This window comes from Choristoneura fumiferana, chromosome 29, assembly GCF_025370935.1.
Source record: "Choristoneura fumiferana chromosome 29, NRCan_CFum_1, whole genome shotgun sequence".
Classification (NCBI taxonomy): Eukaryota; Metazoa; Arthropoda; class Insecta; order Lepidoptera; family Tortricidae; genus Choristoneura; species Choristoneura fumiferana.
In genome coordinates this window covers 133,386-153,077 of record NC_133500.1, presented here as the reverse complement: position 1 = coordinate 153,077, position 19,692 = coordinate 133,386, and positions in this window count along the sequence as shown.

Below are 19,692 nucleotides of genomic sequence, written 5' to 3'. Positions count from 1 at the left end.
ACCCAGAGTCTAGTGCGAAGGCCGTCGAAAAGTCAGATGTTTTATTTTGTATTTTATTTCAAATGTGTATTTCTGTAATTTTTTTGTGCACTATGTAACTTTATTGCTTAAAATAAATTATTCTTATTCTTTCTATATTTAATTCCATATCTATCTGTATATTCTTTTTTTGTCATACTTTTTTTTAGGCATATTGTTTGTACTCCACATTAACTCCATTATTCATATATTTTATAAAGCAGAACTTATTGTAGCTATAAACTTCACTGTCATAACCATCATGGCCTGCCGTTGCTTTCGTTTAGTGAATAAAAATGTGATAAAATAAGTATTTCGATGACACGCCATCAATGGGCGATAGCGAATCACCATCTGTTGGAATGTTTATAACTGCAGACATTATTTATAACCACATAGATTGTAAGTAACAAAGAAAAACAATTCCGTCAGCAAAATCAATTTTAAGTATTATGAATTTTACCCTCATAACGTCACCTATAAGTTATATTTTTAGATATCAGAAAATGTAGGTTAGGTTAATTAGTTAAAACTGCGACTCCCTCAAACCATACTGACTACCAGTAAAGTAGGTTGTTAGGTTAGAACTGCAACCCCTACAGAACCAAACTACTGCCATTAATATAGGTTAGGTTAGGTTTAGAATTACGACCACTACAGAAACCAAATGCACCAGTAAAGTAGGATAACTTCACTTTAATGCACTAAACTAATCTCATCAATATCAATCATCTGGGCCTATTTATATTTCGTTTATTTTCTTCCTCACTTATTGATAATAATATATAAAAACTGTTCACTCCAGTTACCAATTCATCAGCAATTAACCCGTTAATATTAACGGTAAAAAACTGTATCGAGTTTTAATGTTATGATTAATCAGTTTATTGAAAGAAATATGATAACCCAGCATTATGAGTTGACGAAACATATCTTTAGTGACAACGTTATGTAATTACGATATTCTGATTAAGTGAGTGACCATATTGACCTCAGTTGGTAGTAGTAGGACATTAATTTATGACATATAAATTAATGAATTATGGTAAAAAAGTTCAGGAAGAGTGAATGATATCTGGCTACAAATCGTAGCAGGGAAAAAAAATCGGAGGATCGATTTTATTCGAGTCAATATGACCCGTCGGATTAGCGAGTGTCAGAAACGTTACGCAATATACCTGGATCATATTGGGTCAAGACGATCTGAAAACTAAGAAAAGGATAGGTTACCAGCCTTACCTACTACTCGATACCAGTTCAGATGCTCGATTGTCAGGCTTGCTCAAACTTACTATTACTGTCCAAAAGGATTATATAAAAAAGGCTTATAATTATTACAACACGCAAGGCCATCTTTTACCCGAGGGTTCAAGGGATGCTATGATGCCCAGAGCGCAGGTCCTAGCGGGGCACGACCAAGCCGAACTAAAGGTTCGGCTTATAAGTAGCAACACATTAATATTACTTAATAGATAGATACAAAAACTTCATTTCACAACATAAACACGGGAGTAAATAACAAACAATTGCACGCATCTTTTGAGCATTCTTTTTTTCTTTAGTTTAAGAGTGTGTACGTAGGATCTAATAATAAAATGACGAGACGACGATGTGTTGAGTCGGGCGGCCATTTATTGATTAACCAAAGCACATTGAATACAGAGAGTAAAGCTGCTAAGGGCCGTTCGGTGTCTATGTACATCTCCCTTCGAAAGGGAAATACTTATAACAAATTAACATGATACTAATATTACGAGTTAGCGTAAGCTATCTAAGACAATTCTTATCAACAGGAACGGAACGTAAATTGACAGATGACACTGACGTTTAACCCTGCGACGATACTGACAGATAGCATAACCTATAATATTTAGACAATCACATAAGGGAAAAAGGCGGGAACCTTTGAGAGGGAAAGGCGCGAATTTCTAAAAGAAATTTTTATAATTATTAATAATTCTGTATATATTTGTATATTTTTAGGTGTAAATATCTGTACATACTTACGGATAAGTGTGTAAATATTACATAAGCTATAATGGGACGGGAGAAATCTAAAAAACGAAAAAAAAAAGAAGGTGCTGAAGACAGAGGTCCTCCGCCGAGGACTCCGATTATGAAAACGATGCAGATAAGTACAGGCCGTACAAGGTAACAAATTATTCTCGTATAAAGAAATTTCAGAGAGGCGAGACTTCGTTGTGTTCCTCACACACCAATGCGCCGACAAGCCGTTTTCGGATGGCGATAAAGTAAACTTGTCCCAGGCCATAAGAAAATACGCCATATCGGGAGTGCTACATCTGAGGCCTATGAATAATATAAAGTGGCTATAACATTCGATTTGTCAAACAATGCAACACGTTTTTTAGGTCACAATAAATTCCTAGACGAATTGGGGCTTAAACGCCTCAATCCCCGCAGCAGACACAGAAGTTACTGGAGTTGTAAAATCTGTCCCAGTTGGTTTATCGAATAAAAATATATTCGCAATGATCGGCAGCTCACGAAACGTCATCCAGGTGCGGCGATTCATGCGCAGGGTGGTGGGCAGATGGGGGCGAGGTCGCGTATATTCCCACGCAGACTGTCGCAGTAACGTTTGCCTCTACCCAGCTGCCTGAGTACGTGTACCTGGACTCATGGAGACACGAGGTGACGCAATATGTCCCTCCAGTTAAGCAATGCTTAAAGTGCAACAGTTTGGACATATTGCTAAATTTTGCAAATAATAATGAGGTTTGTTCTATCTGTTCCGAAAATCACAATTATAAGGCCTGTGGCGCCGACAAACAAAATCCAGTTTGCGCCAACTGCAAGGGTAAACATATTGCAATTTCCGCGTCTTGTCCTATTAAAAAAAAACAAATAGAAGAAAACAAAATCAAATCCCGAACTGCAGCCTATGCCGATCTATTTAATGAAAAGTCTTTCCCCAACTAGCTGCTAGGACAGCTGAAACCTACTTAGAGAATATGCTTAAATCTCAATCATTTTTAAATATGATCACGCAAGTGATCATAAAGCTAGTAGCTAATAAAAACGATCGCCTATAAATACAGAAACAATACGTGCAGCGTTCCAAGGTACGATAAGAGGGAACGCTCAATCTAAAGCATAATGAACGCCCTCAAAATCGTACATTGGAACGCTCAGAGTATACTCCACAATAGGCACGAATTTACAAACTTTTTATATCCAGAATATATATATTGCGATCATTTGCGAAACCTGGTTAAAGCCTCATCTGAGGCTAAAGGTCCCTGGGTTTAACATAGAGCGCAATGATTGTGGTAACAAACATAATGGTGTATGTATTCTGATACATAATAGTATTGCATATAACAAAATTAACACATTTTTTGATGACTCTCTTCAATATTTGTATACAAATATCTGTTAATAGTAAACAAATTAGTATAGTAAGCTTTATAGCCCTACAAATTGCAACCCAGTTTTTGAAAACAAAATTTGAAAATTTCATTAAATCTATACCCGAACCCATGATAATCGCAGGAGACTTTAATGCTCATCACACGTCTTGGGGTTGTTGTTCTACTTCATCACGTGGTCGTACTGTGTTAGATGTTGTTGATGATAATTTTCTGGTACTTTTAAATGATGGTACACCCACTACTGTGGGCTCTATGACTTGGCGTCCTAATGCGTTGGATCTAGCCATAGTTTCTCCATCGTTGGCTCCTCTTTGTACTTGGTCAGTCCACGACGATCTCTGGGTAGTTATCATCTACCTGGAATAATCAATTTGGTTCTAAATAACAATGTAAATAATTTTGTAAATAATAACGTAAATGGAGTACATTTGCCCACTCACCCCCAATTTTAAAATGGTGAATTGGCAAATGTATGCCGAGAAGGTGGAGTGTAAGTTAAATAACTTTCAGTTCGACTCTTACACGCCTCTTGAGGCCTACAATTTGTTCACGAATATCCTAATGTGTGCTGTCACAGAGTCCATACCGAATCATAAAGGTCCCAGTCCCATGACAAATAGTCCTAATCGTTTTTGTACTGTTAGAAAATCTAAGAAAAAATCTAATCTTCCATGGTGGAATGATAAATGTTCCACAGCTGTTCAAAACTCCAAACAGGCGTACATCAATTTTAAACAAAATTTTACTTTAGAAAATTACCTAGAATTTAAGAAACTCCAAGCTAAGAAAAAACTTGTTATTAAAACAGAAAGACAAAATTCTTGGGCTGATCTTTGCACTTCTTTTAATCGGTTTACTCCATTGTCAGTAATTTGGCGCTTCATGCGCAAATTCAATAAAACTTATGTTCCTCGACACTCTAATAGTAATCATGAATGGATTCTAGATTTCTTGCAAAAATATACTCCTGATAGTGTGGAAAATGTAAGTAGTTTGTCTCTTGAATCCCCTTCCAGCCCGCACAATGATTATATCATAAACTTATTTACCCTTGAAGAATTGAAATCTGCAATATATTCACGCAGGGATACTTCGTTTGGTTTAGATGGAATTCCATATATGATGTTCAAGAAACTGCCAGAGAGTTGTCTGATTATTTTACTAATATTTACAATGCACTTTGGACAAAAACGACATACCACCTGAATGGACAACTGATTGCATCATTCCTATATTAAAATCTGACAAACCTAGGTTTAATCCAGACTCTTATCGTCCTATAACATTGACATCATGCGCAGGAAAAGTCTTTGAACAATTACTTAAGCAGCGTCTTGAATATTATGTAGAACATAATGGATTGCTTCCAAACAATCAGTATGGTTTTCGTAGAGGTCGTTCAGCACGTGAAAGCATATCTTTGTTTCATTTAGATATACTGAAAAGCATCAAAAATAACAACAAACTTATTTCAGTGTTTTTTGATATTACTGGTGCTTTTAACAATGTAAATATTGATATTTTATGTACAGAACTGTTAAATATATGTATTCCACTTAAAGTTGTACAGTGGATTCAAAAATTTCTATCTTGTAGAAAAGTGTTTGTGAAGTATGATGGTGAATTGTTTGGTCCTCGACTATCTTCCATAGGAGTTTGTCAGGGTGGAATTTTATCCCCTCTGATCTTCATTCTGTATATACGTCGCTTAAATTTGGTAATGGGTCCTAATATCAAAAATTTACAATTTGCCGATGACCTTGTTGTATATTTATCTGGAAATAATTCTAACACAATAATAAATAACTTAAACTTAGCATTAACAAAACTCCATAATTACCTCTCTTATTTAAATCTCGCAGTTAATCCATCTAAGTCTAAAGTTGTCGTTTTTGGTCTAAAATCTAAAGCTACTTTGCCCTCTTTATTGTATAATAATACACCTCTGCCAATAGTCACAGATACCAAGTTTTTGGGTGTCATATTTTGTCACAATTTATCCTGGAAAAAATATGCTGAGCATTTAGAAGTCAAAGCCAATAAAGCTTTTAATATCCTTAAGTCATTGCGTGGTACAAAATGGGGGCTGACCCCAAAATATTACTTATGCTTTATAAATCTTTAGTTCGCAGTCATTTTGAATATGGGTTTATGTGTTTTGCTTCAGACCATAAAATTATAGAGAGTTTAGAAAAAATTCAAAATAAGTGCATGCGCGTTGTGACTGGAGCATTTAAAACCACTCCTATTGTTTCATTACAAGTAGAGTGTAATCTCCCTCCAGTAACAATAAGACTTGCATATTTGAAGGAAAGATTTATTGTAAAACTACATGCTGAATATGACAACCACCTTTTAAAAGAACTCTTGAATATTAATCTATTGCCTTTCCAAAAATCTTTTTATGTTTTGCAGGGCCTATCTGAATTTAGCAGTTTTTTAAATCAAATTAGTATACATAAAAGCAATAACCACTTACCTTGTTTCGATGGGCCTTATGAAAGTAAATTTAGTCCTATAAATGTTGTGATTGATAATGGTCTCTCCAGAAAGGAACAAGTATATGAGAAATTAGCTTCATGGAATGGTTTTAAATTCATTTATACAGATGGATCTAAGAATGAGTCTAGTGTATCTTCAGCTATATACAACTCCGAAAACAAAATGGGTCTTGGTTTCAAAATAGACAAACATGCTAGTATTTTCACAGCTGAGGCATTCGCTATTCTTTGTGCACTGAAGCACATATCAAGGCAAAAAGAGGCATGTAAATGGGTAATTGTCAGTGATAGTATGAGTGTATTAAAAGCTATAAAAAATAATAAAGTAAAATCTAATACAAATTATTTAATTTTCCTAATTAAAGATCTTTGGTCTGAGCTTCACTTTAAAACAAATTTGTTATCGAATTCATGTGGACTCTCTATAGGCGTATCTGGTAACGAAAATGTAGATTTCTTGGCTCAGTCAATTGCAAACTCTCCTCCATCTATTGATGTTAGTTTTGATGTCCTACTCCCATATACTGATGCTATTCCAATACTGAAACAAAGAATGTATGTTCAGTGGAAAAAACAATGGGATCATGTTGTGCAAGTAGAAAACAAGGGTTCTTGGTATGCTGCCTTAAATGTAAACTTACAATCTGTATCTTGGTTACGTAAAGGTAATATCTATCGTAATATAAGCTTTTACAGCACAATCTGTCGTCTTAGGTTAGGTCATTTTCGCCTCAACCATCATTTGCATCGTATGAAAATTATAAGTGATCCTCGTTGTGAATTGTGTCAGTCAAATGAGGATCAAACCATAGATCATATAGTCTATCATTGTTCGTCTTTCGGCATTCAGCGCCTTGTGCTGATGGACGAATTAATCCGCATTTACGGAGAACCACATCTGGTCCCGCTCTCTGTTCAAGAGCTGTTAAAGAATCATTCTACATATGAACCACTGTACAACTTCATTGTATCAACAGTAAAAGAAATATAATTGTTTCATTAATGTACAAAGTTATAATATTGCTTCATTCTTTGTATATTCCTAATTTTCTATCGTTTCAGTGAGTGTAGGTTAGTTTAAGTAATTGGTAAATCAACTGACAGGCGTCAAATCAGAGCTGTCAGACTATTTCCTTACAGGGATTTTTAAAGGATCATCTATGTAGGTTACATAGAAGTTTTAAATAATTATCTTGTATTTTTGGATTGAATATTTATACACCGGACTTGACTATAACTGAAGAAGTTTTATTGGATGTGACAACATAGAAAGCAAACACTGAAGAAGTTTAACTGGATAAGACAATATTAGAAAGAATACTAAAGAAGTTTAATTGGATATGACAACATTGAAAGAAATACTGAAGAAGTTTATTGGATATGACAACGTTGGGAAAGAAAAATATTGAAGAAATTTTATTAAATTGACATGGAAATAATATATATAGAAGTTGAAATAAATTATAAGTATTAACTGATGACGAGGCGATATGGTCCCTGACTTTAGCCTGTCCGAACGGACGAATTAAAAAAAAAAAAAAAAAAAAAAACAATCACATAACAATGAACAAAACAATTTATATTACAAGTTTCAGACAAATATCTATCAAACAAATATCTAGTTCAGTAATTAAATTCGTCGTGGAACCTGAGTGGGGGAACGATACGACGGCCGGAGGAAGATGTCGCTGGAGGGTTTGGTATCGACGGACTCGTTAGGTAAGTATTAACATCTGTATCACTACTAATGATGTCTTTGCTTTCAGGTATAGGTGAGGCGTCGAGATGAGGCGTGTGAGGAGGTGACACAGGATGGCTGGTTGGAGATGACCCCGGGACAGGCGGAATATGTTTTGGTTTAAGAATGTGCTGGCGACTACGTCGGAACGTGCCTTCGGGTGACTTTACAACGTAAGATCTGGGCTCTGGACACACATCTGCAATAGTGCCTGGAATCCATATGGAATGTGGTTGTTTTTTGAAATATATGTTTTCTCCTTTCTTAAGAGGGGCCATATCTTTTGAGTGCAAATTGTAATAAAAACTTGAGACATTTTGTTTGTTTGATTACTGCATTGTTATTGTTATATATTTTAGGCTTTAGATTTTTATCAGGTACAATCAGTTTTGTTCTCAGAGTTCTAGACATTAACAGTTGTGCTGGGGAACAGTGGCTATTCTCTTTTGGTGTATTCCGATAATGAAGGATAGCTAAATATGGGTCTGACTTATCAGCATGACATTTTTTGAGAATATGTTTAATAGACCCTATGGCTCGTTCAGTCATACCGTTGGACCTGCTCAAATATGGGCTTGATGTTATATGTTGGAATTCCCATTCATGAGCAAAAGCTTCGAATTCTTTGCTGTTAAACGGTGGACCATTATCTGAAATGACAGTTACTGGGATACCATGCCTTGAGAACATGGATTTGAGTTGAGTTATGATATGTTTTGAAGATGTACCAGAGGGTAATAAGGCTAGTTCAATATATTTGGAATAATAGTCAACTACAAGTAGGTATTTGTCCGAGTTAAATTCAAAAATGTCTACACCTATTTTATTCCAAGGTAATGGTTTATAATCATGGTGGATTATTGACTCTTTTTGGTTGCTATTCCTGTATGATAAACAAATGTGACATTGATTGACATATTTTTCTATGTCTGTACACATTTGTGGCCAATAAACTGATTGTTTTGCTAAGCGCAAGCAACTATTAATGCCTTGATGACCAACATGAATGAGTTTAATCATGTCATCCCTTAGTGACATGGGGACAATTATGTTGTTGTTTTTAAAGACAAGACCATCTAATACATGAATATCACTTTTTAAGGGAAAGTAGGGTCTAACATTTAGGGGTGCAGATCGCTTGTGTTCTGGCCATCCATTTTTACAGTAGTTAATTATGGTTAACAAGTCGGCATCCTTAGCAGTGTGCGACTGTAGTTCTTTAAGTTTGGTTGGGCTGACAGACAGGGATTTCATAACTAAGTTAACATGCAGGTCAATATCAGTATCAAGATCAGTCAATGATTGTTCTGGCAAGGCACATCTGGACAGAGTATCTGCTACATACAAATATTTCCCTGGTTTGTATATAACATTTAGGTCATAAGGCTGTAGCCTGAGCATGATACGTTGGAGTCTGGCTGGAATACTGTAAATAGGTTTTTTGAATAGTGACACAATAGGCTTATGGTCTGTCTCTACAGTACTATGGCGACCATAGATATACTGATGGAATTTTGTACAACCAAACAGTATGGCTAGGAGCTCTTTTTCAATTTGCGAATAGGCTTTTTGGGATTGAGTAAGAGACGCTGAGGCATAGGCAATGGGATGTTTGTCGTGAGATATTACTGCTCCCATTGCATCTTTAGAAGAGTCAACAGATAAGACAATATCCCTACTAGGGTCATAGTAGATTAAGACTGGAGCCTTGGTGATGAGGTCTTTTAGGTTATTAAACTCTTGTTCATGCTTTTCAGTCCATTCCCAAGCAGTATTTTTGGACAGAAGTGATCTCAATTTGGTGGTATTTTGGGACATATTTTCTATGTAGGCTCCTAAATAGTTGACCATACCCAAAAAGCGCTGAAGTTCTGTAACATTAGTAGGTGGTGGCATATCACAAATGGCTTGCACTTTTTCTTGGTCAACTTTCACACCACAAGAACTGAAAATATGACCTAGGTACCTGACCTCTGTTTTGCAAATGTTTGACTTATCTTTATTAAACTTGATATTTATGTCTCTAGCCCTCTGAAGTACTTTTATAAGTCTATCATCATGCTCTGCCTTGGTTGAGCCATATATAAGCAAGTCGTCCATCATAACTTTGACACCGTTAAGGTCACCAAACCTTTTTGACATTTCAGAATGAAAAATTTCAGGGGCAGCATTAACGCCAAATGGGAGCCTAAGATAACGGTAACGTCCTTGAGGTGTAATAAATGTGCAAAGCTTTGATGAGGAGTCGTCGAGTTCTAGCATGTAGAAACCTTTATTTGCATCCAGTGTTGAGAAGAAATTTGCTCCAACTAGACTAGACTTTATCTCGTCAATCGTTGGAAACTGGTAGTGCGGACGCATTATTGATTCGTTAAGCTTCCTTGGATCAATGCAAAGTCTAAGGTTACCGTTTTTCTTTGAAGTGATCACAATAGGGCTCACCCATTCGGTGGGCTCATCTACTTTTTTTATAATTTGGTCTCTTTCTAAAAGACTAAGTTCAGTTTTTAAACCTTCGAGTAAGCTGAAGGGGACTCTTCTACAGGCATCTACAGATGGTGTCGCATCTGGCTTCAATGTCAGGTGGCATTTGAAGTCTTTGAGACAACCAATACCTTTGAACAGGTCTGAGTATTGTGATAATATATCAGTATTTGTTTTTGGAATGTCTTTTGGATCTGATTCGAATTGGACATTGTGAACTCTTTTAATTAAATTGAGGTATTCACAGCTTTTACGACCAAGAATATTTTGACATGGCAAGTCAATTATGTGGAACAGCAAGTTGAAGTTTTGATTATTGTGTTTAACAAGTACTGAGCATTGGCCCACAGTAGGCAAGACTTCTCCACTGAATGTTGACAGTTTATGAGAACTTTTAGTTATTATATTTAAAGGCAAGCCAAGTTTTTTGAAGGTATTGAAAGATAGCACATTTGTATCAGCACCTGTGTCAAGAAGGACCTTGGTCGGTGTTGAGTTTATGGTTATGGTTGTTTGGTATGGCTCAGAGGATAAGGAAGATAGGAACAGTGAACCCAGAAAGTATTCATCATCATTATTATTAATAGGGCTGTTAGTATTACCTGCATGTTCATCCAATACCATGTTATTTACATAGTGACTACTACGGCAAACTGAGGCAAAATGATTAATTTTGTGGCACTTCCTGCATACTACGCCTATGGCAGGGCAGCGAACGCGATGGACTAGGCCACATTTGTGGCAGGTCTGCGACTTGGATGGTCCATGATGTCCTGGCTGAATTGATGGTTGACGTGACTGGTGGCTTGGCTGTTGACGTGACGGGTGGCTTGACTGTTGACTTGATTGGTAACTTAACTGGTTTTGACGGCTGGGCTGGCGGTAAGATGACTTAATTGCGTTGACTTCCATGGACTTAGTAGCCTCATATTCCATTTTGTGTGTATTTTCTTGCGCTATTATGACGGATCTTGCTATTTCTTTCATTCTTTGATAGGATAAATCAGGCTCTTGTAGTAGGCGCTGGCGAACGTGCGAATTTTCGGAAGACATGTTGGCTATGAAAATATCTCTGATCAAAGACTCCCGCAGGTCATCGAAGTCGCATTCTCGGCTTTTGATCTCTAAATCTGTTATGAACTCATCTATGCTTTCACCTGCCTGCTGGCGCCTTGTAAAAAATGCATACCTGCACATCGTCAAATTTTTCCTCGGTTCAAAATAACTGTCGAAGCATTTCTTCACTTCTTCCAAAGTGCATTTTTCGATGTCTACGTTGAAGGTGTTGAAGATTTCCACGCCTTTAACTCCCATCGAATGTAACAAGATGGCGGTCTTTCTTTTCTCTGGGGCTCTATCCAGGCCTGTCGCGAGCAGATACAGCTCGAACTGTTGCCACCATTTCTTCCACTCCGTGGCGTTATTATTTGACATATCCGACGAAATGTATAACTTGGGCAGAGACGAGTTGAAGGCCTGAGTCGAAGACTGCGACGGCGACACGTGCACGTTTTCTGGCTTGGGATGGGTTGCTTTTGCTTCGTCCATGTTGATGGGCTTGATTTTGTTGCAGAATTATAATTAATGTTGATTAGATCCCACTTCTGTCACCATGTTACGTAGGAAATAAATAAAAGACGAGACGACGATGTGTTGATCGGGCGGCCATTTATTGATTAACCATAGACCACATTGAATACAAGAGTAAAGCGCTAAGGGCGCGTTCGGGTGTCTATGTAACAAAGAGGTGTAGTTTAAAAAACCAAGGTAGATTATAACGATACATAATATTTCTGCGGTCTGTAATAGGATATATAACTATAAGAAGATTAAGAACGTCTGCGTAGAAATGAGCGGTCGCGGGGTTGGTTAACTAACTTCACAAGGGCAGGCCGAGGTGGAAGTTCGCGATCACGGTCCCGCTTGTGTGAAAACTTTAGCCATTCCAAGTTAGACATGATGTGCAATATAAATATGCGCAGAGACTTATGGAAGGTGGAGAGTGTTTAAATGTTAACTACCTATACCTACATGTATGGATGATACAGGATGTAAACCTGAAACTACCGTGAGACTCACTCATATTAAATGATATTGACCCGGATAACTCACGGCTTAAATCGAGTTTAGCCCGACACGTTTCGGGATAATCCGTTGCCCGTCTTCCTAGGAGCAACGCGACTTGGCGGCTGCTGCAACACGCGCACACCTCCGCACCGTGTAGGAGCACCTAGGAAGGAAGAAGGGCTACGGATTAGCCCAAAACAGTCGAGCTAAACTAAATTTTATAATATTGTATAGGATTTAATAATATTGTAAATCTGTTTAAAAAATATATACCTCGTTGAGTTTCTTGCCGGATTCTTCTCAACAGAGGTTTTTCCGAACTGGTGGTAGTTTTTTTTGACATTCATAAGTGCTTGTTATAGCCTAAATTGAATAAAGATATTTTGACTTTGACTTTGAGATTTAAGCCGTGAGTATTATCCGGTTCAATATTATTTAATATAGGATGTAAACCAGTTTTTTTTCATGATATTTACACCAGATCAGGTTTTGAACATGAAACTACCGTGAGACTCATTCATATTAAATGATAATTAAATTTTAATAATTATTTTTAATTTTTGACATTTGGAGGCTTTTTACACCTCTGAAGATTGTATAATTTAATTAATTAAATTCGTTTTCTTTGACATTCTGAGACTATATACATCTCTGAATTATAGATTAGGAATTGTATTTATTATTAACTCAGGGACTTTCTACATCCCCTTGCTATATAGTAATTTTATTATTAACTCAGGGACTTTATACATCCCCTTGCTATATTTAAGGCTGTATATTGTTAAGCTTATGGATTTTAAACTTGTATATTTTTAGTTTAGTTTCTAGTCACAGGCTCGCGACGTCTAAGTTCAAAAAAAAAAAAAAAATCAAAATCATTTATTCAGTAAATAGGCCGCAATGGGCACTTTTACACGTCATTTTTTAAAACTACCAGCGCTTTCGGAAAGACCATCATTGCAAGAAGAATGCGCCGCAAGAAACTTGGCAGAAAGTCATTTTTCAACATAAAATAATTACAAATAAAATACTTAAAACTACAGTATATACAATGAAATAAAAGAAAATACAAAAATAATAAAATAATAATACAGGATGTATGGGGTCCCCTTAGTTACAAAACTAAGAACTCTAAACTATAATCTACGTTCAGTGGAAGTGTGACTGCTTCACCGTCATAAATTAAAATATAATAATTATAATAATAAATAATTTAATTCTGAAATTAATACATTTCAGGTCAAGTAACCATTAAACTTTTGGATTCCGAAGGCAAGCTCACGTCTGCCGCCCCCAAAGTTAGCTCACACGAAAGACGATCCCCAAGACGATCCCATAAAGCTTATGGGAACGGAAGCAATACCATGCCCTCGGTACCGCTCTGCTTTCAGAGCATGGCATGAGTTCGTGTGAGCTTGCCTTCGGAATCCAAAAGCTTAATGGTTACTTGACCTGGAATGTAAATTTCAGAATCATTTTTTTATTTTTTATTCATGACGGTGGACTGAACGTAGATAATAGTTAGTGTTTGGTTTTGTAACTAAGGAACCCCATACAACCCTGTATTTTTTTTGTAATTTTTTATTTTATTTAATTGTATACTGTAGTTATAAAGTATTTTATTTGTAACTATTTATGTTAAAAAATGACTTTCTGCCAAGTTTCTGCGGCGTATTCTTCTTGGCAATGATGGTCTTTCCGAAAGCGCTGGTAGTTTAAAAAATGACGTGTAAAAGTGCCCATTGCGGCCTATTTACTGAATAAATGATTTGAATTTTGAATTTGAATTTGATATTGTAACGGATAACTCACGTCTTAAATCGAGTTTAGCTCGACATGTTAGATCAGGTTATTTGGACGCAGAAATTTTCAAAGGGAACTCTCCCTCCCGCACGAGATGCTGACATAAATTTTGCAAAATAAAAAACCTGCCAAGAGCGTGTTGGACAAGCCCGAAATAGGGTTCCGTAGCCATTACGAAAAAATTAAGTAATATTTTTCTAAGGATTTCGTATTTTATACGGAATATTCCAAGTTTAGGTATATTTTATACCTCAGGCTGCTATTTACTCTTAAACTACTAATAATTCTCAAGCAAACTTAGCCGTTATAGTTTTCCTTGAAAGTTTGATATAGTTACTACCATCAATGAATTTTTTTCATATTTTTCCACCCACCGGTTTAGATTTTAGAAGGGTGGGACGGGGGACGCTCGATTTTAATGAAAATTGGCACTTTAAAGTTGAATATTTTGCAAACAAATGACTGAATCAAAAAAGACCTATCCAACGATACCACACACTACAAGGTTGGATGAAAAAAAAATCATCCCCACTTTAGGTCTATTAGAGGTATTCTTAATTTTTTTTTTTAATTTTTATTGTACAATTTTGTCGGCATAGTTTACATATATATTCGTGCAAAATAACAGCTTTCTAGCATTGATAGTTCCTGTCCTGAGCAAAGCCGCGGACGGACAGACAGACATAGACATAGCGAAACTATAAGGGTTCCGACGTGTTTGCCATTTTGGCTACGGAACCGTAAAAAGGGGAATAAAAACGCATTTTTTGATAATAATTTTTGAATGTCATTGTTATCTATTTTTCGTTAGATTTTTCGCGAGAAAGGTTTTGATAAACTGAACGAAAAACTAATAACACAATCCATGATTTAACTGTTTTCGTTATTTTTATACAAATCGAATCGAAATCTAATAAAATTTAACCGTATCGTATATTAAACCGAACATTAAGTAATCAAGAACATTGTCAAACTATCTAGAATATTTTTATGAGACCAAAAAGGAGAAGATTGGAATATAAAAAGTTGAATCAAATATTTAATTTCAAGTTAATTTCCGATATAACCTGCCTTATACCCTAACCTAACCTGACAACGTCAAAAAGAATTAAAATATTATTTAGTAACCCAATATAGAAAGAATATTATTGTCTCAGTAAAATAGAATTCTAAAAGATCATCCAATTTCCGCTGACTCTCCGGCCGGTTACAAGAATTCTCGCTTGACAAAATGTTTTCTCCGGATTTGCACAGGTGAGTGACCGTCTTAAGGGATTGGTCAACAAACTGGGCTGTTAATAATTATGTTGATCCTCCAATCCTCTTTGTTGTCCGCTTATTCCACTTAACCTTAATAACTATGTGAAAAGCCACCAACCAGAATTCTGCACAACTTAGGTCTCGCATTATGAGAAAAAATATTTTCATGACCTTAGCCAGAGTGATCTTTCGCTCTCTCTCACCTAGGATGTATTCATTTTTTTTGGATAAAGTTCCTAAAATAAATACTTATCAAGTTTTTATACAGGTCTCATACTAATATTATAAATGCGAGTGTGTGTGTTTGTGTGTTTGTATGTTTGTCCGTCTTTGGCATAGAGATAGTTTATGGGCTCGACAGTGACATACTTTTTATCCCGGAAAAATGCACAGTTCCCGAGGGAACAGCGCGCGATAACCGAATTCCACGCGGGCGAAGCCGCGGGCAAAAGCTATGTAATATAATGATAGGTATGTTACACGTGTTTGAGTGTCCACATTCCAACTTCACTCGATTTTCCAAATGATTTGATATTAACTTTATAGTTAAGTTTTACTTATGGTTATTTTTTCTTAATTCTTTGTAATCTTATTGTGTTATTTTACTTCATTCAAAATACATATGTATTAGGTACATGTACTAAGAGTACGTGCATGCAAGTACCTATAAGCATTAGTGTTGGACTGACTGTAACTTCCTGTCTGTAACAACAATAAAGTTACTTTATTTGTAGGTACAAGGAGATTGGTAATATAACATTCGTTTGGAAATCATAAGGGGTAGAGGTATCTCGAAATCAGTAGTTACTGAAATATTGATGGTAAGAAAAAAAAATGTACAACTAAATATTTATTGGAAAAATAAACAAAAAAGATTGAAGTTTATTAATTATTTTGCAAGGATTTTGCTTAATCTAACCGAACGTGCAAAAGAATAGGCTTGTTTCAGAGACTTGCACGAATTAAGTAGCGCGTGATTACCTTGAGCTGACGAAATAAAGCAACATCGACGTTTTAAATGCCCTTTATTTGTAAAACAACGAAAATAATACAAGATTTTTTTAATTTACATAAATCATCAACTACCTCATGTTACAAATATCGATTATAGCGAATCTGATAACATCTAAAGTTCTGTTGATACTGCGACTCTTAAAATGCAACAAATATATTATAGATGTCCAGTTTCTTATGCCGTGGATTTATTATCTGCGCCTACTTATGGGGTCGAACTACTTCCGCCGTAATACATCATTTTTAGGGAATCTGTAAAATTAGAACAGCCATCAGTCAAAAACCATGGACGAATCAGTTATTTCAGTTCTAGTTCTAGTAGAATAGGGCCTCTCCATGTGTTTACTTCCTCTGAGGCCGAGACGCAGAATCAACGAATAACTTATTTGACGTATTCTCTGACTGAAAAAGGCAGCTTAGCGTCCCAGTGTGAACCAGGGGTGTTGCGGATATCCGCATCCACAAAAGCGGAGCATTCGCATTAAATTTAACATCCGCATCCGCATAAAATCAACAGGAACGACTTAAGGTGATTTTTCCCCCGGCAAGGCGAGACGAGACGAAGCGAGACAAGAATTGAAATTTGTATGCATTCTCGCGCGCCCGCCGCGAGCCTCCCGGGCCGCCGCAGGCGCCGCCATACAAATTTCAATTCTCGTCTCGCCTCGCCGGGGGAAAAATCACCTTTAGCGGCGGCGTATTTTCGCCCTTACCCAACAGGAATTTCGTTACGTGGGCCAATCAACTTTTTTACCGTCCTCAACATTTTTCAAACAATTGCAGATTTTTGTCAGTACACATGTTTTTTCTGTAATTTAATAGATGGTGGACATGAATACATGCCATGCTACGTAAGTTCAACCTATTAAACCGTGAAATATCTTGTTGGAAGTACGATTTTTTGGTAACGCCAGAGACAATTTTGGTAACGCAGGAGACGCCCAAAGTGTCGGTAAAATAGTTGATTGGCCCACGTATTTGTGACTCGTCGCTTCCGTGATTAAAAAAATGGCACCGACGACGAAGTGGGAATTTTTTAATTACTAAAAATAGGCTAAAAAGCAATATTTCATGGTTTTTATGCAACGAATCTTACATCTGCGTCCGTATCCGCATCCGCGGCTGCCAAAAATTCTGCATCCGCAACATCCCTAGTGTGAACTGACCACACCGACCTTTAAACCTATATTATGAAGACCAGTAGTGTTTACTCAGCTGGGTTGCCCGAAAGTGAAAAACCCCTTAGTTGGCGGCTGCATTACTGGCACGCGTGAAGCAGCAGGGCTACTACAAAACTCGAAGTTCGTGACGTGCGGTCCCTCTCGCTCTCGTATTAAATAGTATAAGTGTCAGAGGGACCGCGCGACACGAACTTCGAGTTTCGTAGTAGCCCTGCAGGGTCGCCACCGGATCTGCAATGCAGCTGACCCCTTGACCCAAGAGCATTTCGTGTTTTATTTTTATCAACCGGACGTTTCGAACGTATGGAACCTACTTAATGCAAAGGTCAAGATCGCGATGTTTGATATTCCAAACAACAGGCCAACCTGGTAGTTCATTTAGGTGAATATTATTATGAGAGGTCTCATCCTTGTTTTGTTTATATACTTTACTTCATCAATTTGTAAGAGTAAACAATTTGTAGAAATATTTACTCGTATATGTATAGCTACATAATGTATGCTTTATAATATAATTAAATTAAGCTCATGAAAATACATATTTTGTGTTTGTTTCAATATTTTTGCACTAGTATACCTAGTAACAACCTTAGTAGACTTTGATCAAAGTGGTTGTAATTGTATGGTAATTTTTTCACAATACTTATAACCAATAGGTTGTTGTAATGTTATCTCCAGCGATTAATGGTCATGGACACAAAGCAAGGATGTCAATTGACAACAACAGACAACAAAAGTTTAGTTTTGGTAAAGTGAGAAGCGATCGCAATACGTGGCGAAAGATTATCGCAACAATCAAATCAAATTAGATCACTACTAAGTAGGTCTAAATGTAAGGTTAGTATTTCATTGAGGCGCTTAGCGCCTGAACCACCCACTCGTTAACCTTTGAAATGTACATTATGCGTTTTAAATATTCAATATGATTTATGCAAAACATTATACGTCCTGTCTGACTGTGCTACATATGTAGTTTGACCGTGCCACACAGTTTGGCCATGTCACATGTTTGACCGTGCCACACAGTTTGGCCATGTCACATGTTTGACCGTGCCACACAGTTTGGCCGTGTCACATGTTTGACCATGCTACAAATTTTGATCGCGCCACGTGTTTGACCGTCCCACGCAGTTTGGCCGTGTCACATGTTTGACCATGCCACATAGTTTGACCGTGTCACATGTTTGACGTGCCACACAGTTTGACCATGTCGCATGTTTTACCATGCCACATAGTTTGACCGTGTCACGTGTTTGACGTGCCACACATGTTTGACCGTGCCTCGTACATTGCAGGATGCGGTGTCGCTGGCGGCGGCGTTATCGGCGCCATGCACATCCCGGAGAATGGTTTCCGGCGCCGTGGACCGCTGCCTCAACTCACACAACATCATGCACGTGCTCGTTGTGCTCGCCGTCTACTCTATGCACCAGGTAATATCTCGTAATTATGGATGCAAAGCTACTTCTGTCTGACAACAACAGACAACGTCCGAGGGTTTCACCTAACATCACCACGGCCACTGCAATGTGGCAGAAGCGTCTGAAATCATTACTCGTTGTTAGAGTGATAAGTTTACGTGTTTTGACGACCGGATTGCCCAGTGGTTAGAGAACTGACTACGTAGCTTGAGGTACCGGGTTCGATTCCTGGTCGGAGCAGATATTTGAGTGAAAAATACGAATGTTTTTTCTCGGTCTTGTGTACGTACCTAGGCACGCTACGCAGGTTTGTCATCCATACTATATATATATAAATGCGAAAGTAACTCTGTCTGTCTGTCTGTCTGTCTGTCTGTTACGCTTTCACGCCTAACCGCTGAACGGATTTTGATGAAATTTGGTACAGAGATAGAATAGACCTTGGGAAAGAACATAGGCTATCTTTTATCGCGAAAAAGAGGCTTTAAGGGGTGAAATAGGGATGAAAGTTTATATGGTGGAAGTTCGTCGCTGTTGATGATAAAACCATGAAACTTGGAATTTAGGCACTTAATCCATACTATCCATACTTCATACTAATATTATAAATGCGAAAGTACTCTGTCTGTCTGTCTGTCTGTCTGTCTGTCTGTCTGTCTGTTACGCTTTCACGCCTAACCGCTGAACGGATTTTGATGAAATTTGTACAGAGATAGAATAGCTTAGGAAAGAACATAGGCTATCTTTTATCGCGAAAAAGAGGCTTTAAGGGTTGAATACGATGGAAGTTTATATGGTGGAAGTTCGTCG